Raw genomic sequence first — 23533 nt, forward strand, 5'->3', positions numbered from 1 at the left:
TCTTTGTTAAACATTTCTTGTATCTTCTCAATCCATACCTCTAGTCTATTTCCACGATTCTGGATCATCTTTACTATCATTACTCTGAATTCTTTTTCAGGTAGATTGCCTATTTCCTCTTCATTTATTTGGTCTTGTAAGCTTTTACCTTGCTCCTTCTTCTGTGACATATTTTGTTGCTGTCACTTTTTTTTTTTTTTTAATGAGTGGGATTTTGTTCCTCTGTTATTGATTGTTTGGCCTGAGGCTTCCAACACTGGAGTTTGTAAGCTGTTGGGTAGAGCTGGGTCTTGGTGCTGAGATGAGGACCTCTGTGAGACCGCACTCTGATGAATATTCCACGGGGTCTGAGCTTCTCTGTTAGTCCAGTGGTTTGGACTCAGAGCTCCCACTGCAGGAGCTTTGGCCTGACCCCCGGCTCGTGAACAAAGATCCCACCTTTGCGGTTCTTTTGTGAATAAGGACACTCCAAACCTAAAAGGTCATTATTTTCTGCTGGGTTCTGCCTCCACTGGGTTCCACCTCTGCTGGGTTCTGCTGGAGCAAACTATCTTTTAATAGTTTTGGTGAATTTAGCATATGACTTCAATTTTGGTGAATTTAGCATATGACTTCAATTCCTCTCCATTCCCCAAACACAGACTCATTCCCTCTGCTCATCTCTAGAGAAGTCTGCAGACCATTCGTGCTGCCCATCAGGTCTGGCCCCACCCCCTGTCCCTTTGGACTCACCACACCACACATGGGCCCATGCTCCAGGAACCTAGGGTGGCCTGCTCTCTGCTCCTTTTGTTTTAATTTGCATCAGATGTCAGAGGATGGTGCTTTTGGTTGCCTTACAACTCTCTTGGGGGGTGCTTCCTTGTCTAATTTCATTTAATCTTTACAATAAGCCCACAAGTTTAGAAATCACTTGATTGCAAGTGACCACAATCTCATGCACACTATCTGAAGCCAAAAGCAGAGGGGTTTCCTAGGAGACAAAGTGACAGAGATAGCCTCCCCATGCTTGGAGTAGCAGAATGATGTCTCAGACCTAAAGGTACCCTCTCTGTACCTTCAGAGCTGCCTGAAGCACCATCTCTACTTCTCAGAACAGCTGTCACTTCCTCCTGGTTCCACGTGTTCCCTTTACTTGCTCATGACCCCAGCAGGACAGTCCCTAAAATGCAGCCTTCACTCCAGGAGTTCCCTAACCTTCTGGTTCTGACCATCTCGGTCCTGGTATCTCTGGTTCTTGATTTTGGTGTCTCTAATGTGTTCAGCCTAAATAAGGTCACACTTCCTCTGAATACATGTGCCCTGATCAAGTCATCTGTGTCTGGAGTAGAGGGAGAAGTGTTTCATGTTAAGAATAGGGAATGTGTTAGTGACAGCTGAATTTTCTAAGGAATGAGAAGCACCAAGAGGTAAGTGTGTAGGAGGAAAATATAAGTTCTGTTCAGCCAGTGAGGTAGATAGTGCATTTATTCTTAGTTTATAGGTACAGAGACAGACGTAGAAGGTTCAGTAGCCAACCCAAAGCCACTACACAATGGCTTAGCCTTCATAGAGACCAAGAATGTATGTGTATACATGTGATTTAGGGAAATGAAGATTTAGGTGTGTTTAGTGTACAATACGTATATATGATATATATCTATATATGTATTCTATCTCTAAGGCTTTCTTTGGTCTACCTGGATATGCAGATAGGCAGAAGAGCTCAGGGGCTGCAGAGAACTGAGTGCTGCATGCAAGTACAGGGAGAGAATTTCATGGATATGTTTCTTCTTGAAGGGAAAGTATGTTCAATGCATTTGACATTGGCCAATTGCATGTGGTTCTAGAAAGGAAAACAGGCTGGACAGCATAGTGACTATGAGCCTGGGTTTGAAGCCTGATACTGCCCTGGGCCAGCTCTGTGACTTCAGAAAATAATACCTAATGTCTGTTTGCATCTATTTCCTCAAGTGAGCAAGAGTAACATAATGCCTAGACCACAAAGATTGTTAATGCAGACTAAACAAAGTAATATTTGCAAAGTACTTAGAACCTTGCCCAGCACATAGTAAGCACCGTAAGTGTATGCTGAAGAAAACCAGAGCGAAAGATATCTTTCCTTCTCTCTTTGTCTCAGGAGAGATTCATCTTCTCTTTCTGTCTCATTTAATGTTTGAAGTTCATCCTACAATCTTACAAATAACTTTTTAACCTGACTCCCTCTTCCTAGTCACAATAACCCTTTGATTTAACATTCTTACTGGGAACTATAATAGAAAACGTTTTTGCATTGGGATAGGTATATTATTTTTCGTGTACTACCTCTTTATTACATTTTGTTTCTATTATTCAGAAGTCAACATGAGTAGACTGAGAAAGAAAGTTCTTGTCTACTATCCAAAAGTAGCTTAGAACTGAATTGTGTTCCATGTCTAGTTAACATCTCAATAACTCAATAACCTTATTAAGCCAATCTTTTGTTTTTTTTGTTTTGTTTTGTTTTTAAACATCTTTATTGGAGTATAATTGTTTTCATTGTTGTGTTAGTTGCTGTTGTATAACAAAACGAATCAGCTATACTTATACATATATCCCCATATATCCTCCCTCTTGTGTCTCCTTCCCACCCTTCCTATCCCACCCCTCTATGTGGTCACAAAGCACGGAGCTGATCTCCCTGTGCTATGCAGCTGCTTCCCACTAGCTATCTATTTTACGTTTCGTAGTGTATATAAGTCCATGCCACTCTCTCATTTCGTCTCAGCTTACCCTTCCCACTCCCCGTGTCCTCAAGTCCATTCTCTACATCTGCGTCTTTATTCCTGTCCCGCTCCTAGGTTGTTCAGAACCATTTTTTTTAAAATTAGATTCCATATATATGTGTTAGCATACGGTATTTGTTTTTCTCCTTCTGACTTACTTCACTCTGTATGACAGACTCTAGGTCCATACACCTCACTATAAATAACTCAATTTCATTTCTTTTTATGGTTGAGTAATATTCCATTGTATATATGTGCCACATCTTCTTTATCCATTCATCTGTCGATGGACACTTAGGATGCTTCCATGTCCTGGCTGTTGTAAATAGAGCTGCAGTGAACACTGTGGTACATGAATCTTTTTGAATTATGGTTTTCTCAGGGTATATGCCCAGCAGTGGGATTGCTGAGTCGTATGGTAGTTCTATTTTTAGTTTAGTTTTTTTTTTAACATCTTTATCAGCGTATAATTGCTTTACAATGGTGTGTTAGTTTCTGCTTTATAACAAAGTGAATCAGTTATACATAAACATATGTTCCCATATCTCTTCCCTCTTGTGTCTCCCTCCCTCCCACCCTCCCTATCCCACCCCTCTAGATGGTCACAAACCACCTAGCTGATCTCCCTGTGCTATGCGGCTACTTCCCACTAGCTATCTATTTTACGTTTGGTAGTGTATAAATGTCCATGCCACTCTCACTTTGTCACAGCTTACCCTTCCCCCTCCCCATATCCTCATGTCCATGCTCTAGTAGGTCTGTGTCTTTATTCCCGTCTTACCCCTAGGTTCTTCAAGACCTTTTTTTTTTTTTCTCTTAGATTCCATATATATATGTTAGCATACGGTATTTGTTTTTCTCTTTCTGACTTACTTCACTCTGTATGACAGACTCTCGGTCCATCCACCTCACCACAAATAACCCAATTTTGTTTCTTGTTATGGCTGAGTAATATTCCATTGTGTATATGTGCCACATCTTCTTTATCCATTCATCTGTTGATGGACACTTAGGTTGCTTCCATGTCCTGGCTATTGTAAATAGAGCTGCAATGAACATTTTGGTACATGACCCTTTTTGAATTGTGGTTTTCTCAGGGTATATGCCCAGTAGTGGGATTGCTGGGTCGTATGGTAGTTCTATTTGTAGTTTTTTAAGGAACCTCCATACTGTTCTCCATAGTGGCTGTATCAATTTATATTCCCACCAACAGTGCAAGAGGGTTCCCTTTTCTCCACACCCCCTCCAGCATTTATTGTTTCTAGATTTTTTGATGATGGCCATTCTGACTGGTGCGAAATGATATCTCATTGTAGTTTTGATATGCATTTCTCTAATGATTAATGATGTTGAGCATTCTTTCATGTGTCTGTTGGCAATGTGTATATCTTCTTTGGAGAAATGTCTATTTAGGTTTTCTGCCCATTTTTGGATTGGGTTGTTTGTTTTTTTGTTATTGAGCTGCATGAGCTGTTTGTAAATTTTGGAGATGAATCCTTTGTCAGTTGCTTCATTTGCAAATATTTTCTCCCATTCTGAGGGTTGTCTTTTGGTCTTGTTTATGGTTTCCTTTGCTGTGCAAAAGCTTTTAACTTTCATTAGGTCCCATTTGTTTATTTTTGTTTTTATTTCCATTTCTCTAGGGGCTGGGTCAAAAAGGATCTTGTTGTCGTTTATGTCATAGAGTGTTCTGCCTATGTTTTCCTCTAAGAGTTTGATAGTGTCTGGCCTTACATTTAGGTCTTTAATCCATTTTGAGTTTATTTTTGTGTATGCTGTTAGGGAGTGTTGGAATTTCATAGTTTTACATGTACCTGTCCAGTTTTTCCAGCACCACTTATTGAAGAGGCTGTCTTTTCTCCACTGTATATGCTTGCCTCCTTTATCAAAGATAAGGTGACCATATGTGTGTGGGTTTATCTCTGGGCTTTCTATCCTGTTCCATTGATCTATGTTTCTATTTATGTGCCAGTACCATACTGTCTTGATTACTGTAGCTTTGTAGTATAGTCTGAAGTCAGGGAGCCTGATTCCTCCAACTCCGTTTTTCGTTCTCAACATTGCTTTGGCTATTCAGGGTCCTTTGTGTTTCCATACAAATTGTGAAATTTTTTGTTCTAGTTCTGTGAAAAATGCCAGTGGTAGTTTGATAGGGATTGCATTGAATCTGTAGATTGCTTTGGGTAGTAGAGTCATTTTCACAATGTTGATTCTTCCAATCCAAGAACATGGTATATCTCTCCATCTATTTGTATCATCTTTAATTTCTTTCAGCAGTGTCTTATAATTTTCTGCATACAGGTCTTTTGTCTCCTTAGGTAGGTTTATTCCTAGATACTTTATTCTTTTTGTTGCAGTGGTAAATGGGAGTGTTTTCTTAATTTCACTTTCAGATTTTTCATCACTAGTGTATAAGAATGCCAGAGATTACTGTGCATTAATTTTGTATCCTGCTACTTTACCAAATTCATTGATTAGCTCTTGTAGTTTTCTGGTAGCATCGTTAGGATTCTCTCTGTATAGTATCATGTCATCTGCAAACAGTGACAGCTTTACTTCTTCTTTTCTGATTTGGATTTCTTTTTCTTCTCTGATTGCTGTGGCTAAAACTTCCAAAGCTATGTTGAATAATAGTGGTGAGAGTGGGCAAACTTGTCTTGTTCCTGATCTTAGTGGAAATGGTTTCAGTTTTTCACCACTGAGGACAATGTTGGCTGTGGGTTTGTCATATATGGCCTTTATTATGTTGAGAAAAGTTCCCTCTATGGCTACTTCCTGCAGGGTTTTTATCATAAATGGGTGTTGAATTTTGTCAAAAGCTTTCTCTGCATCTATTGAGATGATCATATGGTTTTTCTCCTTCAATTTGTTAGTATGGTGTATCACGTCGATTGATTTGCGTATATTGAGGAATCCTTGCATTTCTGAAATAAACCCCACTTGATCATGGTGTATGATCCTTTTAAAGTGCTGTTGGATTCTGTTTGCTAGTATTTTGCTGAGGATTTTGCATCTATGTTCATCACTGATATTGGCCTGTAGTTTTCTTTCTTTGTGACATCTTTGTCTGGTTTTGGTATCAGGGTGATGGTGGTCTCGTAGAATGAGTTTGGGAGTGTTCCTCCCTATGCTATATTTTGGAAGAATTTGAGAAGGATAGGCGTTAACTCTTCTCTAAATGTTTGATAAAATTTGCCTGTGAAGCCATCTGGTCCTGGGCTTTTGTTTGTTGGAAGATTTTTAATCACAGTTTCAATTTCAGTGCCTGTGATTGGTCTGTTCATATTTTCTATTTCTTCCTGGTTCAGTCTCGGCAGGTGGTGCATTTCTAAGAATTTGTTCATTTCTTCCAGGTTGTCCATTTTATTGGCATAGAGTTCCTTGTAGTAATCTCTCATGATCCTTTGTATTTCTGCAGTGTCAGTGGTTACTTCTCCTTTTTCATTTCTAATTCTATTGATTTGAGTCTTCTCCCTTTTTCTCTTGATGCGTCTGGCTAATGGTTTATCAATTTTGTTTATCTTCTCAAAGAACCAGCTTTTTGTTTTATTGATCTTTGCTATCATTTCCTTCATTTCTTTTTCATTTATTTCTGATCTGATCTTTATGATTTCTTTCCTTCTGCTAACTTGGGGTTTTTTTTTTTTTTGTTCTTCTTTCTCTAATTGCTTTAGTTGCAAGGTTAGGTTGTTCATTTGAGATGTTTCCTGTTTCTTAAGGTAGGATTGTATTGCTGTAAACTTCCCATTAGAACTGCTTTTGCTGCATCCCATAGGTTTTGGGTCGTCGTGTCTCCATTGTCATTTGTTTCTAGGTATTTTTTGATTTCCTCTTTGATTTTTTCAGTGATCACTTTGTTATTAAGTAGTGTATTGTTTATCCTCCATTTGTTTGTATTTTTTACATATCTTTTCCTGTAATTGATATCTCGTCTCATAGCGTTGTGGTCAGAAAAGATACTTGATACGATTTCAATTTTCTTAAATTTACCAAGGCTTGATTTGTGACCCAAGATATGATCTATCCTGGAGAATGTTCCATGAGCACTTGAGAAAAATGTGTATTTTGTTGTTTTTGGATGGAATGTCCTATAAATATCAATTAAGTCCATCTTGTTTAATGTATGATTTAAAGCTTGTGTTTCCTTATTTATTTTCATTTTGGATGACCTTTCCATTGGTGAAAGTGGGGTGTTAAAGTCCCCTACTATGATTTTGTTACTGTCAATTTCCCCTTTTATGGCTGTTAGTATTTGCCTTATGTATTGAGGTGCTCCTATGTTGGGTGCATAAATATTTACAATTATTATATCTTCTTCTTGGATCAATCCCTTGATCATTATGTAGTGTCCTTCTTTGTCTCTTGTAATAATCTTTATTTTAACGTTTATTTTGTCTGATATGAGTATTGCTACTCCAGCTTTCTTCTGATTTCCATTTGCATGGAATATCTTTTTGCATCCCCTGACTTTCAGTCCGTATGTGTCCCTAGGTCTGAAGTGGGTCTCTTGTAGACAGCATATATACGGGTTTTGTTTTTGTATCCATTCAGCCAGTCTGTGTCTTTTGGTGGGAGCATTTAATCCATTTACTTTTAAGGTAATTATCGATATGTATGTTCCTATTCCCATTTTCTTAATTGTTTTGGGTTTGTTATTGTAGGTGTTTTCCTTCTCTTGTGTTTCTTGCCTAGAGAAGTTCCTTTAACATTTGTTGTAAAGCTGGTTTGGTGGTGCTGAACTCTCTCAGCTTTTGCTTGTCTGTAAAGGTTTTAATTTCTCCATCAAATCTGAAGGAGATACTTGCTGGGTAATCTTGGTTGTAGGTTTTTCTCCTTCATCACTTTAAATATGTCCTGCCACTCCCTTCTGACTTGCAGAGTTTCTGCTGAAAAATCAGCTGTTAACCTTATGGGGATTCCCTTGTGTGTTACTTGTTGTTTTTCCCTTGCTGCTTTTAATATGTTTTCTTTGTATTTAATTCTTGATAGTTTGATTAATATGTGTCTTGGCGTGTTTCTCCTTGGATTTATCCTGTTTGGGACTCTCTGTGCTTCCTGGACGTGATTAACTATTTCCTTTCCCATATTAGGGAAGTTTTCAAATATAATCTCTTCAAATATTTTCTCAGTGCCTTTCTTTTTCTCTTCTTCTTCTGGGACCCCTGTAATTCAAATGTTGGTGCGTTTAATGTTGTCCCAGAGGTCTCTGAGACTGTCCTCAGTTCTTTTCATTCTTTTTTCTTTATTCTGCTCTGCAGTAGTTATTTCCACTATTTTATCTTCCAGGTCACTTATTTCTTCTTCTGCCTCAGCTATTCTGCTATTGATCCCTTCTAGAGTATTTTTAATTTCATTTATTGTGTTGTTCATCATTGCTTGTTTCCTCTTTAGTCCTTCTAGGTCCTTGTTAAATGTTTCTTACATTTTCTGTATTCTATTTCCAAGATTTTGGATCATCTTTACTATCATTATTCTGAATTCTTTTTCAGGTAGCCTGCCTATGTCCTCTTCATTTGTCAGGTCTGGTGTGTTTTTACCTTGCTCCTTCATCTGCTGTGTGTTTTTCTGTCTTTTCATTTTGCTGATCTTACTGTGTTTGGGGTCTCCTTTTCACAGGTTGCAGGTTCCTAGTTCCCATTGTTTTTGGTGTCTGTCCCCAGTGGCTAAGGTTGATTCAGTGGGTTGTGTAGGTTTCCTGGTGGAGGGGAGTAGTGCCTGTGTTCTGGTGGATGAGGCTGGATCTTGTCTTTCTGGTGGGCAGGTCCACATCTGGTGGTGTTTTGGGGTGTCTGTGGCCTTATTATGGTTTTAGACAGCCTCTCTGCTAATGGATGGGGCTGTGTTCCTGTCTTGCTAGTATTTTGGCATAGGGTGTCCAGCACTGTAGCTTGCTGGTCGTTGAGTGAAGCTGAGTGTTGGTGTTGAGATGGAGATCTCTGGGAGATTTTTGTTGTTTGTTATTACGTGGAGCTCTAAGGTCTCTTGTGGATCAGTGTCCTGAAGTTTCCTTTCCCACCTCAGTGGCACAGCCCTGACGCCTGGCTGGAGCACCAAGAGCCTGTCCTCCACATGGCTCAGAATAAAAGGGAGAAAAAATAGAAAGAAAGAAAGAAAGACAGGGGGTAAAATAAAATAAAGATAAAATAAAATAATTAAAATAAAAAAATATTATTAAAAAAATTATTTTAAAGTAAAAAAAAAAAAAAAAAACCAAAAAAAAAAAAAAAAAACTAAACGGATGGACAGAACCCTAGGACAAATGGTTAAAGCAAAGCTATACAGACAAAATCTAACATGGAAGCATACACATACACACTCACAAAAAGAGGAAAAGGGGAGAAAATAATCTATCTTGCTCCCAAAGTCCACCACCTCAATTTGGGATGATTCGTTGTCTATTCAGGTATTCCACAGATGCAGGGTACATCAAGTTGACTGTGGAGATTTCATCCACTTCTCCTGAGGCTGCTGGGAGAAATTTCCCTTTCTCTTCTTTGTTCGCACAGCTCCTGGGATTCAGCTTTGGGTTTGGACCCGCCTCTGTGTGTAGTTCGCCTGAGGACGTCTGTTCTTTGCTCAGACCGGACAGGGTTAAAGGAGCAGCTGATTTGGTGGTTCTGGCTCACTCAGGCCTGGGGGGAGGGAGGGGTACAGATGCGGGCGAACCTGCGGCAGCAGAGGCCGGCATGACGTTGCTCCAGCCTGAGGCGCGCCATGCGTTCTCCCGGGGAAGTTGTCGCTGGATCACGGGACCCTGGCAGTGGCGGGCTGCACAGGCTCCCAGGAGGGGAGGTGGGGATAGTGACCTGTGCTCACACACAGGCTTCTTGGTGGCGGCAGCAGCAGCCTTAGCGTCTCATGCCCGTCTCTGGGGTCCGCGCTGATAGCCACTGTGGGCGCCCGTCTCTGGAGCTTCTTTAAGCAGCGCTCTTAATCCCCTCTCCTCGCGCACCAGGAAACAAAGGGGCAAGAAGAAGTCTCTTGTCTCTTCGGCAGCTCCAGACTTTTCCCGGACTCCCTCCCGGCTAGCTGTGGTGCGCTAACCCCTTCAGGCTGTGTTCACGCTGCCAACCCCAGTCCTCTCCCTGGGATCCGACCGAAGCCCGAGCCTCAGCTCCCAGCCCCCGCCCGCCCCGGCGGGTGAGCAGACAAGCCTCTCAGGCTGGTGAGTGCTGGTCGGCACTGATCCTCTGTGCGGGAATCTCTCCACTTTGCCCTCCGCACCCCTGTTGCTGTGCTCTCCTCCGTGGCTCTGAAGCTTCCCCCCTCCGCCACCCGCAGTCTCCGCCCGTGAAGGGGCTTCTAGTGTGTGGAAACCTTTCCTCCTTCACAGCTCCCTCCCACTGGTGCAGGTCTCGTCCCTATTCTTTTGTCTCTGTTTTTTCTTTTTTTCTTTTGCCCTACCCAGGTACGTGGGGAATTTCTTGCCTTTGGGGAGGTCTGAGGTCTTCTGCCAGCGTTCAGTGGGTGTTCTATAGGAGCACTTCCACGTGTAGATGTATTTCTGATGTATCTGTGGGGAGGAAGGTGATCTCCGCATCTTACTCTTCCGCCATCTTCTCAAAAATCTCCAATCTTTTGTTGATGGGCACTTGAGTTGCTTCTATGTCTTGGTTATTGTAAATAGTGCTGCTATGAACATTGGGGTGCATGTGTCTTTTTGAATTAGAATTTTCATTTTTTCTGGATATATACCTAGGAGTTGAATTGCTGGATCGTTTGTAGTTCTATTTTTAGTTTTTAAGGAAACTCCATACTCTTTTCTATAGTGGCTGCACCAATTTACATTCCCATCTACAGTGTACAATTCCCTTTTCTCCCCATCCTCTCTAGCATTTATTATTTATAGACTTTTTGATGATATCCATTATCTTTGGCCACTTCTTAAAAAGGCATCAGGTGATATACCCTTATGCTTCTTGGAATAATGAGATTTCTCAGCCAGTTTCCTGCACATAGGTGGTTGGGGCACAAGGATTGTTTTATGTCTCAGAATAAATGCTTTTTTATTTTTTTAGCACAGGTTGATGACCTCTTTTAATAATATGACTCTGACAAAAATCTTACTCAATTTAACTTTCTTTCCAACTTGATTCCAGTCAGCTCCATGTGTCAACAGGCATGCCCGTGGTAACTAGAAATAAATTTCCTCCCATACACTTACCTTTCTCTCATCTTATGTCATTCAGAATATAATCAGGAGACAAAACCACACCATTAATTTAAACATATATATATATGTTGTTATGTAAGAAAAAGAGAGTTAAATACTGAAAGGGTAAAAGAGTGCTAGAACAAGGAGTGTGGTGCACAAAAATAGGACTGTGCTGTAGTGATCAGATGGTGTCCTCCCCAGAGCATCTTACTTTCAATGAACTTATTCAGACAAATAATTGGTTATGGTTGCAGTGCTTTCTTTTTGTGTTGGCTGAGGTAAACTGGCCAGATCATGCCCACACAAGTTATATTTAAAGGATGGAAATTAATTGGAATTGCGTACAGAAGACTTTAATTATTCCAGGAAGTAAAAAGCACTGTATTTGGGTATGTAAACATATTCACTCTTGATAGTTTTTTGTTCTGTTTATTGGAAAGAAATATTGGTGATATTTCTAGAATAATGGCATGCGGAGCTTATCAAATCCTCTTCCTGAAAAGCAATGATAAAACTGGACAAAATTATCAAAAGCAACAATTCCAGGACTCTAAAAACTGACTATGGTATCAGTAAATTGAGAAGTGCTTATTGAAGTAAAAACAAAAATAACAAAAAAAACCCCTACTAAACCTTGAGCAATAACAGTGGGAGTCTGTGGCATTATTGCCTGTGTCAGTTCTTACCACCACCCCCTTCCCTGGTTCCATGAGCAACAGTAGTTCTGCCAGGGTGGGGCAAGCTGTGAAAATCAGAAGTTTACTGCTGAAGAGGTCTGACTTGATTTGGAACAGAATTCTAGATACCCAATACCTTTGGTCATTGTCAGAAAGCAATTTTGGTGGAAACCAATGAGGAATGGCAACATTGCAGGTAGTATGAAGTCATGATGTTAGTTGCGGTTAACAGCAGACTGGCAGACTAACCAAAAATTTAACAGAAAAATCCCCAAAATGAGACCACTAGAGTGGGCCATAATAAACTCCCACATGTCCTTGGTGGTCTGGATGTGTGAACACATGTGTAAGGCTGCATACATGCTGGGAAAAAATTGGAGACAACCTTAGCTATCTACACATTCCTGGCTGAATGTAAGCTTATGTGCAGGCATGGGGGAGACAGGGTGGTGTCCAATAGAAAATAAAAGCTAGAAAGACTAGCAAAAGCTAGCAAACTTGAATTCTGAATACATTCTGCAACCCACATACAGATACATTGGGAAAGGATGGAAACCTTACTGATGGAAAGTGTTTTAGTGTAAACGTTTTCAATTGACTGCTAAGCTATGCTGACACAGGGTTAACCCCTAAAAAGACAGGGTTACCTAAAAATAAGAATTTTAAAAATTAAAAATCTGAACAGAGACATCAGCAGGGAGACAGATATCATATAATTAATTTAGGTATATTTTTGAAAAGAAGAAACAGCCACAAATCTGAGAGGTAGGAGGAGGCATATCAGAATACAGAATTGCTGTAATATTTTTTCTAAAATGCTTAATTTTCAACAAAAAACATTAGGAGACAAGAAATTGAAACCCATAAAATAGAAACTGCATGGGCTCTAGATATTGGACTTAGCAGACGAAAACTTGAAAACATCTATTATAAATATGTCTAAAAAAAAAGAGAAGGGAAACATGTTTAAAGAATTTAAGAAAAGTATGATGGTAATGACCCACTGAATAGAAAATATTAATAAAAGGATAGCAATTATTTTAAAAAAGAACCAAGTAGAAAGTCTGTAGTTGAAGGTTTCAAAAATGAAAATTTTTAAATTCACTAATTTCAACAGAAGATTCAAGATGACAGAAGGAAGAATAAATGAACTTGAAGATAGATTAATAGGAATTATCCAATCTGAAAAATAGAAAGAGAAATAAATGAAGAAAAATGAACAGACTCTCAGAGAGTCATCAGACATATTAATATATGCATAATGGGAATCCCAGAAGGAAAGCAGAGGAAGAAATGGGTAAAAAAAATTTTAAGAAACAATAGCCAAAATTTTTTCAAATTTGATGAAAAATAATAATATAACAAAACCACAATGAGGCATCACCTCACACTGGTCAGAATGGCCATCATCAAAAAATCTACAAACAATAAATGCTGGAGAGGGTGTGGAGAAAAGGGAACCCTCTTGCACTGTTGGTGGGAATGTAAATTGATACAGCCACTATGGAGAACAGTATGGAGATTCCTTAAAAAACTAAAAATAGAAACTACCACATGACCCAGCAATCCCACTACTGGGCACATACCCTAAGAAAACTGTAATTCAAAAAGAGACATGTACCACAATGTTCATTGTAGCACTATTTACAATAGCCAGGACATGGAAGCAACCTAATTGTCCATCGACAGGTGAATGCATAAAGAAGATGTGGCACATATACACAATGGAATATTACTCAGCTATAAAAAAGAAATGAAATTGAGTTATTTCTGAGAGGTGAATGGACTTAGAGTCTGTCATACAGAGTGAAGTAAGTCAGAAAGAGAAAAACAAACATTGTATGCTAACACATATATATGGAATCCAAAAAAAAAAAAATGGTTCTGATGAACTTACGAGCAGGACAGGAATAATGACACAGACATAGAGAATGGACTTGAGGACACGGGGTGGGAAGGGTACGCTGGGATGAAGTGAGAGAGTAGCACGGACATATATACACTACCAAATGTAAAATAGATAGCTAGTGGGAAGCAGCTGCATAGCACAGGGAGATCAGCTAGGTGCTTTGTGACCACCTAGAGGGGTGAGATAGGGAGAGTGAGAAGGAGGCACAAGAGGGAGGGGATATGGGGATATATGTATACATATAGCTGATTCAGTTTTTTATATAGCAGAAACTAACAAAACATTGTAAAGCAATTATACTCCAATAAAGATGTTAAAAAATTTAATCTAAAATTCAAGAGACCCAACATACACCAAGTAGGATCAAAGAAATCTGTATCTGGACATATCAAATCAAAGATAAAGACCAAGAGAGAATCTTGAAAGCAGCAGGAGAAAAAAGACTTATCTTACATAAAGGAACAACATTCCAATTAATAACTGGCTTCTCATTAGAAAAAAAAAAAATGGAGGACAGTGAGATAAAATACTCAAAGTGCTAAAAGGAAAAATCTGTCAACCAAGAATTCCATACCCAGTCAAACTATCCTTCAAAATGAAGTTGAAATAAGGGTATTTTCAGATTAACAAAGACTGAGATAATTCATTGCTGGCAATCTTGCCTTATAAGAAATACTAAAGAAAGTCTTTCCATATGAAATAAAAGGATATAGGATGTTAAATCAAATTTACAGGAGGAAATAAAGAGCAAGAAAATGGTAAATATAAGGGTAACTGTAAAAGACTGCATAAATATATTTCCCTATCCTCTACTAACTGAATTAAAAAGGTTAAAAAATGTATAAAGTTTAAATTAAAATATTGTATTGATGATATATCATAGAGATGTAATAAAAATGACAATAACAGCACAAAGGAGGGAAAGTTAATGGAACTATATTGGATGAGTTTCTCTATTACCAAACTTAATAATCTATAGTAGATTCGGGTAAATTAAGATGCACAGTGTAATGATTATAGCAACTATGATGGTTAATCTTTGTGTCAATTTTACTGCACTACAGGGTGCCCAGATTAAACATTATTTCTGGGTGTGTCTGTGAGGGTGTTTCTGGATGAAATCAGCATTTGAATCGGTGGACTCAGTAGACTGCCCTCCCTAGGGTGGGTGAGCATCATCCAACCTGTTGAGGGCCTGAATGGAACAAAAGGCAGAAGAAGGAAGAATTTGCCTTTTTTTCTTTCTTATTTGCCTGGTTGAGTTGGGACATTGGTCTTCTTCTGCCCCTAGACTGGGATATACACCATTGCCTCCCCTGGTTCTTAGACCTTCAGACTCAGGCTGAAATTATACCACCGGTTTTCCTGGGTCTCCAGCTTGCAGATGGCAGATCATGGGACTTCTCAGTCTCCATAATCATGTGAGTCAACCCCTCATAATAAAAATCAATCTCTCTCTCTCCCTCTTCTCTCCCTCTCTCCTGATTCCTATTGGTTCGGTTTCTCTGGAGAACCCCAACTAATACAGCAACCACTATGTAAGTAACTAAAAATACAGCTACAAAATCAACAAAGGAATTAGTAGGGCACAATAAAAAAATGTATATAGTGGAAAAGAAAGAAGTAGAGAAGTGAAAGTGTTACTGACCAGGGTTCTTGCCCTCCTTAATCAATAGAAAATGATAAGAGGCCAGACAAGAAATTCAAGCAAGGCTTTATTGGAGCCCCTGCTGCAGCAAGGGGGGAGCCAGAACAAACAACAGTTTCCCTTGTTAACCTGCTCCCTGAGGGGGGGGCGAGCTGGTTCCTTATATGGGGGTGAGGGTAAGGGTGTGTCCAGGGGTTGGGCCAGAGGGGTGGCTTAGGTGGTTTGCCCACCCCTTTGTGATGTTGTGTGCAGGGGGCATGCACAGTACCCTGTTTTTGCTCCCAACCCCCTGTTTTTTCTCCTGGCTCTTCAGAAGTGGCATTTGGGCTTTTTTGGTCTTTTTGTATTTTTTGTCCATAATTTGTCCCAACTGAGCATACATGCAGTTATTTTTAGTCCCTTATAGTTTCTTTGTATTTTTTGGCTTGAGGAAATGTTTGTCCAGATGCAAGCATTGCAGCACTGCTGCAAAGGGTTCCAGGTTCCAGCCTGTCTCATTTCCCCCGAGAGACTCTACACCCTTATTCTTAAGGGGTGAGGGGCCAAAAGTCTCTTCTTTTGAAACTTCTTCCTGCTGGACAGGGTCTGCAGACCCTAGCCTACCCTAGAGGTATAGAAATCCTTTGCTGACTGTTCCAAGGACCTGTAGGGAGCTGGGCCACTCTCCACTGGAATGGGCTGAATTCCTTGAGCCCTCATGAGTCTTACTTCAAACTGTTAGAGCCTAGAAGACACAAACTTAACCAAAAAGTTAAACAGACAAGGGCTAGAAAGAACAACAATAGCCACTAAAGGGTCTGGAAAGGGCAGGAACCAGGTTAACTTTGGGAGGGCTTCTTTTTTTCTTCTTCTTCTTTTTTAACTGTTGACCAGACAGTGGAGGCAATATCGCCCCTGTTGAAATTGTGAAGCCACTCTGCCTGGGTGTATATTTCCTTAATATTAACTGTTACCTGTCCTGTCACATTGATCCATGTGTAGCAGGAAGTATTAGTTAACCAAGTGCAGCAGGAAGTATTAGTTATCGCACAAGCTGCATCTTGTTCTGCAAGACAAAAGCCAGACAATTGTCAAGAACCGCATCAGCCAAGGAAAAAAGAGAGGTTCCAAGTCTTGTTAAGGCTTCAAATAGGAGTCCAACCCACTACATCATTTTACTTACCTGTCGATGGTGCCTATCTTTTGAATAGGTATCTCAGATTTTCCACTGACTCAGAGGTGTATTGTTCTTCGGTTGTGACCTGTGGGGTTTCTGGAGGTAAAACTTTAGTGTGGACAAATATACGCAACTAGATATATATCCCTTGAAGTTTGACAGCAGTAGGGGTGGCTAAAATTACTTTATAAGGGCCCTTTCATCTTGGCAATTGTTGGTCTTTGGGGCACCCCCCTTTCCATGTTGTAAGAAGAACTTAGTCCCCAGGGTTTATTTGTGAAGGAACTGCTCCTTCCTCTGTATCTTTAGTGGGAGCTGACAGTGCCTTGTGAGCATAATCCTGGATTGCCTTCTGAACTTGTTCTAGATTAATAATATATCTCAGGGTCTGGTTCACTTCCTCATCTGATAGAACATCAGTAGTAAGAAAAGGCCTCCCATAGGTCATTTCAAATGGGCTAAGCCTCAGACCACTCCTGGGGGCTACACAGACCCTGAAGAGTACAATAGGAAGCAAGTTGGTCCAGGGTTCATGAGTTTCTTGGCAGACCTTTGCTAAGGTTTTCTTTATTTTTTAAAAAATATTTATTTATTTACTTATTTGTTTCTTTATTTATTTGGCTGTGCTGGGTCTTAGTTGCTGCCTATGGGATCTTTGCTGTGGCATGCAGGATCTTTAGTTTTGCGGCATGCGGGAATCTCTTAGATGTGGCATGCGGGATCTAGTTCCCCAACCAGGGATTGAACCCAGGCCTGCTGCATTGGGAGCAAGGAGTCTCAACCACTGGACCACCAGGGAAATGCCACTAAAGTTTTCTTTAAAGTATTGTTCATTTTCTCTACCTTCCCTGAAGACTGAGGGTGCCGAGAAGTGGCTTGTAGTCTATCCCTAGGGCCGTTGTGAGCCCCTGTGTGATTTTGGCTATAAAAGAGGGCCCGTTATCACTCTGGAGGGACTTTGGAAATCCAAACTGAGGAATTATTTCTTCTAAAAGGGACTTACACACTTCCATGGCCTTTTCAGATCGGGTGGGGAAGGCTTCAACCCATCCTGTGAAAGTATCAACAGACACCAGAAGATATTTATATCCTGATCGTGAGGGCATTTGCGTGAAATCTAACTGCCAGTCTTCCCTCAGGCATGTCCCCCGGCATTGAATTGGCCTGAGTAACGAAGTGGGGAGTAGATAGGTCTGTGGGTTATTAGGGGCACATAAATTCCAGGCAAGCATTACTTGTTTTATTGTTCTTTTAAGCTCCTTCCCTGAAAAAGCCTTTTGCATCAAGTCCCATAGTGCACCCCTCCCATAGTGGGTGGCGTCATGTAAGCTCTTAGTGAGTTTCCATTGTTGGGCCTCAGGGATTAGCACCCTATCCTCCTTTCTATACCAGCCTGTGCTTCCTTGCTCATAGCTCCATTTCTCAGAATTTTCTTGTTCCTGTGGGGAATAGTGGGGGAGCTAGGGAGTTCAGGGGGCCAATCACTAGGGCCATAACTTGTTCAGGCTCCTGCAATCGAGCTGTCTGTTGTGCAATTTGATCAGCTTTGCTGTTCCCTTGGCTAACAAAAGGCCCCTCCCTGTGATGGTCCCTACAGTGGACTACTGCTACCTAGGTCGGGAGCTGTGCTGTTTCTAAAAGAGTCAAAATCAAATCTTTATGTTTTAGGGGGGAACTTCTAGCGATTACCATTCCTCTTTCTTTCCAAATGGCAGCATAAGCATGGAACACATGGAACCCATACTTAAAGTCAGTAAAAATATTTAATTTCTTATCCTTCCCTAATTGCAAACTCTCGTTAAGGCAATTAGTTCAGCCTTTTGGGCTGATGTCTGGGGTGGCAGGGCCTTGGCTTCTATGACTTCATCTAGGCTAACTATGGCATACACCACCTTTCAGTTTACCATTTCTACAAAACTGCTCCCATCAGTAAACCATTCGACCTCAGGGCTGTCTAGAGGCTCATCTAGAAGATCAGAGCTACTGGAGTAAGTTTGTTCTATGGTCTCTATACACTGATGCAATAAGTCTCCACTCTTGACCACTGGAAGCAGAGTTTATGGGTTTGGGGTTTGACACACCTTTAAGGTAATGTTGGGGGCGTCCATTAGGAGGGCCTGTTATTTTGTTAACCTTCCTCCAGTCAATCAATGTCCTTTGACTTCCAGCACAGATTGTACCTGATGAGAGGTTAACACATCTAAATGTTGTCCCAGGGTGAGCTTGGAAGACCCATTAACTAACAGGGCTGTGGCTGCTACTGCCCGCAGGCAGCTTGGCCATCCCAGGGCCACTGAGTCCAGTTGTTTTGAAAAGTAAGCCCCCTGTTCTCTGACCTGGTCCCAGCTTTTGGGTCAGGACTCCTAGTGCTATCCCTGACTTCTCGTGAATGTATAGGGTAAAGGGTTGGTCCAAATTTGGAAGCTCCAGTGCTGGTGCTCTACTTAATTCAGTCCTTAGAGTCTCAAAGGCCCACTAGTGGTCCTTATTCCATTGAAGGGGTTCTCTTTCTTCTCCCTTTAGAGCCTCATAGAGGGGTTTTGCTATAAGGCCATAATTTGGAATCCAGACACAACAGAACACAGCCATCCTGAGAAAGCCTCGAAGTTGCCTCTTTGCGGTTGGAGATGGTAATGCACTAATTGCTGTTTTTTGACCTATGGCCAGGGCTTGTGCCCCTGGGGTCAAAACAAATCCTAAATATTGAACCCACTGCTGTGAGATCTGAGCCTTTGTTGGAGAGACTTTATATCGCCTTTCTGCCAGAAAATTTAGGACCCTAATGGTATTTTGATCTGAATCTTGTTCGGTCTCACTACTTATCAATAAATCATCAACATATTGCAGCAGAGTTCCCTTCTCAAGGCTCAGTTCCCTCAGTTCCCTTGCTAACGTGTTTCCAAAAGATGGGGGCTGTCCCAAATCGCTGAGGAAGCACTGTTCACGTATACTGGGTGGCCTCCAGGGTGTCAGGGTCCCTCCATTCAAAGGCAAAAAGGTATTGAGACTCAGGATGTAGAGGAATACAGAAAAGTGCATCTTTGAGGTCCAAAACAGAGAAATACTGGGTGCTCCCTGGCACTTGGGTGAGGAAGGTGTATGTGTTTGGCACCAATGGGTGAATAGGGATGAGTGCCTCATTCACTGCTTGTAAGTCTTGCACAAACCAAAACTCCCCATTAGGCTTCTGAATGGGGAGGATCGGGGTGTTGCAAGGGGATTGGCAGGGCCTAATGAGTCTGTGTTTTAGGAACTTGCTGAGCAGCAGTTGGATTCCCCTCAGGGCCTCAGGCTTTAAAAGATCTTTTCCAGGGGTATTTTTCCCCAGGCTTTAACTTTATGTTTATTGGGGGAACAGGTTTTGCCCTTCCTGGCACTGAGGTATCCCAAACTGCAGGATCTACTTGTTCCCTAATTTCTTGGGGAATGTCTTGGGGAATATTTTGATGACCAGCAGGTGGGTCATCTGGGGCTACTAACAGATGCATTCTCTGCTTGAATTCTCTACCTCCTAAGAATATACTAGCTCTTAACTTATTTAGCAAATCTCTTCTGAGGAGGAGGACAGGGCATTCTGGCATATACAAAAAGGAGTGAATAATAATAATGGACCTGACTCTGTGGGCAAGGGGAGATGTAAATCACCTTACCTTTGGCTGTCTATCAACTCCTGTCACAGTACAGTCTCTGTTGGAGAGGGGGGCAGCTGGCCAAGTCAGAACAGAGCAGGTGGCTCCAGTGTCTACAAGAAATTCAGTTCTCCTACCTGCCACATCGAGGTTGACCCGAGGCTCTGCTGGAGTGATGAGGATGGATCGAGTGGGATCTGGAGCTGGGAAGGCACTCAGGCCCCATCAGTTGGTGTGCAGGAATCTCTCATTGGAGAGAATTGTAAGGAATTGGGGCCAGTCAAGTTTGCCCCTTGGGTGTCTCACAGGAAAGCGCTCAGGACATTCCCCCTTCCAGTGCCCCGCCTTCCAACAAAAGGCATACTTGTTCGAGCCCAGGCAGCTTCTTGGCAGTCTGTCCAGGCTTCTTGGCCCTCCAGCGTCCCTTCGAGATGGTGGGTGGATCAGAGGAGCCAAAAGTTGTGTTTTCTTTTTTAGCCTCTTATCCTTATTGGACTCCTCCATTAAGTCGTGGTTGTTATAGACCTTGAAAGCCTCCTCTACCAAGGTTGACAGTGGGGTTTGGGGCCCAGACTCAAGCTTTTGTAATTTTCTCCTGATAATCAGGAGTAGCCTGGGTGATAAAATTCATGGCCAATAGTGTCCTCCCTTCTGCGGACTCAGGGTCTGTACTGGTGTACTTCTTGAATGCCTCTGTCACTCGGCTCAGGAAGACTGTTGGGTTTTCATCTTTTTCCTTTGCAACTTCTTGGACCTTATCATAATTTACAGGCTTCACCATACACCTTTTCAGTCCTTCTGATAGACAAGTAATGTAATGTCTCATCCTAGCCTGGCCTACATGATCTTCACAGTCCCAGTGTGGGTCATGTTCTGGGACTGGATCCCCACCCACCTGAGAAATTTGGCGGTGTGGATTGGTGGCCACTAGGCCATCTGAGTGTTACCTGGCCTTTCTCAGTATACGCTCCCTTTCATCTGGGGTGCAACAGTAGGCCAGAATAACCATGATGTCCTGCCAGGTGAGAGAGAATGTCAACCCCAGCCTGATAAATTCGTCCCTAAACTTGTCAGGTTTCTCTGAGAACCTGTCAAAATTCTCCTTACAAATTCCTAAGTCTCTCATTGAGAAGGGGACATGCACTCCAGTAGTGCTTCAGTTTCCATCAGCTGATTCCTGAAGGGGTAAAGGCCTTGTGGGGCAGAGGTGGGGGCTAACTTTGAACCTGATCCTGGGCGACAGGAAGTTCCACTACGAGTTACCCTGGAGGGACTAGTCTCTCCCTCCTGGGGCGACAGAGGATATAAAGGGACATAAGGAGGCAGAGATTGGGATTGGTCAGAGGGACCCGGAGAAGTAGGTGGCTCCGGAGGAGTAGGTGGCTCCGGGGAAGCAGGTGAAGCTTGGTTTCCCCCCTGAGAGTCGGAGAAAGCTAGAAGGGGATCATTTAAGATGTCGGGAGTGTTTCTGATTCCCCAGGCTTTTGATTACAGGAGACCCATAGAGCGGGGTTTTGGTAAAGGACCATGAAGGTTTATTTTGGGGGGTGGGGGCAGCCCCATGTGGTTTGTGGGATTTTAGTTCCCCGACCAGGGATCGAACACATGCCCTCAGCAGTGACAGCTCAGAATTCTAACCACTGGACCGCCAGGGAATTCCCAGGACCATGAAGGCTTGAACATACGGAGCCTCAGTCCATTTTCCTGTCCTGCAACAGCAGAGATCCAATTGCAACACGGTATTATAGAGACCCATTTTCAGACCATTTTTCTCCATTCCCCGGCTTATACAAGGGCCAGGCAATGTTACAATAGAGTTTAAACGTTTCCCTTTTCAGCCCGTCTATTTTGAAAGTTTCCAATTTTTAAGGATACTCTCCAGAGGTGTTTCTTCTGGCTTAGAAGAGGATCATCCCATGTTGAATAACATGCAACCGAGAAAAAGTGCTCCTAGAAATGAAGTCCAGTGTCCCAGAGACATTTACCAGGAGGCTTTTGTCCTATAACGTTTCCCTATGCTGGGGGTATTCCTCGAGTTTGAGCATCTATAAAACCTAGGATGTGGGCTGCTTGGAAGTGGCCACCCAATAGGTGATCTGTAACAAGGTATGGGCTGCCAAGGCCTTGAGTGAAAGGGGTCCTAGAGGTGCAAAAAAGGAACTCCTGGAGGAATTGGAGTTGGGTGCAATGGAAAATGCCATTGGGGTCAGGACCTAAGGGCCTACGTTGGGAGTATTCCCACAGGGGATTTTTTTTGGACATAGAATAAGGTGAGAGACTAGACAGCAGAAAAACCTAAAACCCTTTCCCCTATCTGTATGACAGCTATGATAAAACTGGGGAGAGCCTGATGATTCCATCTGACACAGGCAACAATGAGTTTAGACAATGTTTCCCATGTAATTTTTTTTTTTTAAATATTTTATCTATCTATCTATCTATTTATTTATTTATTTATTTATGGCTGTGTTGGGTCCCCGTTTCTGCGTGAGGGCTTTCTCCAGTTGCGGCAAGTGGGGGCCACTCTTCATCGCGGCGCGCGGGCCTCTCACTACCGCAGCCTCTCCTGCTGCAGAGCACAGGCTCCAGACGCACAGGCTCAGTAGTTGTGGCTCACGGGCCCAGTCGCTCCACGGCATGTGGGATCCTCCCAGACCAGGGCGTGAACCCGTGTCCCCTGCACTGGCAGGCAGACCCTCAACCACTGCTCCACCAGGGAAGCCCCCCCATGTAATTTAACACACCAAATGAACCCAATTAGTTTAGGATCTCTCTGTGGGAGGCTCCAGGGCCCCCATGAAGCATCCCAAAGTTAACTGGAAGTCAAAAGAATTTCAATTAGAATTTGATATTTGGGAAATCTGTCAAAAATTTCCAAAAGTTTTAAACCATCCAGTCAAATAGAATCATAGGCTGCTGTGAAACAATTATTCCTTGAGCTAAGGTGAAAAAAAAAAAAAAGGATTCCAAAAGTAAATGCAGATCACTTAAAGGCACAGAAACTCACACAATCTGTTATCAAAAGGAGCATTCGAGGAAATCTTTGTTCTCTTATGAGAGAAAGAAACCAAATCCAGTCTTATATCAGCCTACTCTTGGTAAAATCCGGTTACCTAATTAAATTTAATCCAACCTTAGAAAATTCCAACCACATAAAACATTCTCTTCTCAGTGTTCCTTTTCTGCAAATCTTCTGTAACTTTGTGTAGCCATATTTTGTCCCTTCTTTTTTCCATTCAGAAATAACCAGCTGTAGGACAAAATCACATTTTTCCATTTAACGAAATACATTTCCATTCCACATACCTTCTTTTCTGAAAGCACACATCTTACCTTCCTTATGTCACAATGAAATGTCTTTTACATTAGCATTCCCTGATTGGAATATCCCATAAACTCCTGGGAAGATCCCATGTATCTTCCCAAAGCACAATTTCTTTCCTTAATGTGATGTAAGATATGTGTCTAATAAACCCAAACATCCTTACTTTCCCTCTCACAAGAAAACAAAAGTAGGTAAATTTAGACCTGTTTAGCAATTGATGTTCCAATATTTCATCTTATTTGAAACGGCCTGGATACTCAATGGATTCCCATCATTTAACTTAATTTAGT

The 23533-nt window shown here is 41.7% G+C and overlaps 1 protein-coding gene across 1 annotated transcript in view; it reads left to right on the forward strand.

Annotated features, from left to right (window-relative positions):
* Positions 1–14795: 14795 nt before the first annotated feature.
* Positions 14796–23533, forward strand: part of LOC309632952 (putative serine protease 47) — a 30679-nt gene continuing 21941 nt past the window's right edge. The window contains exon 1 of the transcript XR_014247169.1: positions 14796–14906. The gene's annotated coding sequence lies outside the window, so the exon portion shown is untranslated. The remainder of the gene's footprint in view (positions 14907–23533) is intronic.

The sequence above is a fragment of the Balaenoptera borealis genome, assembly GCF_965194805.1.
Source record: "Balaenoptera borealis genome assembly, chromosome: 8".
In the NCBI taxonomy this organism is placed as follows: Eukaryota; Metazoa; Chordata; class Mammalia; order Artiodactyla; family Balaenopteridae; genus Balaenoptera; species Balaenoptera borealis.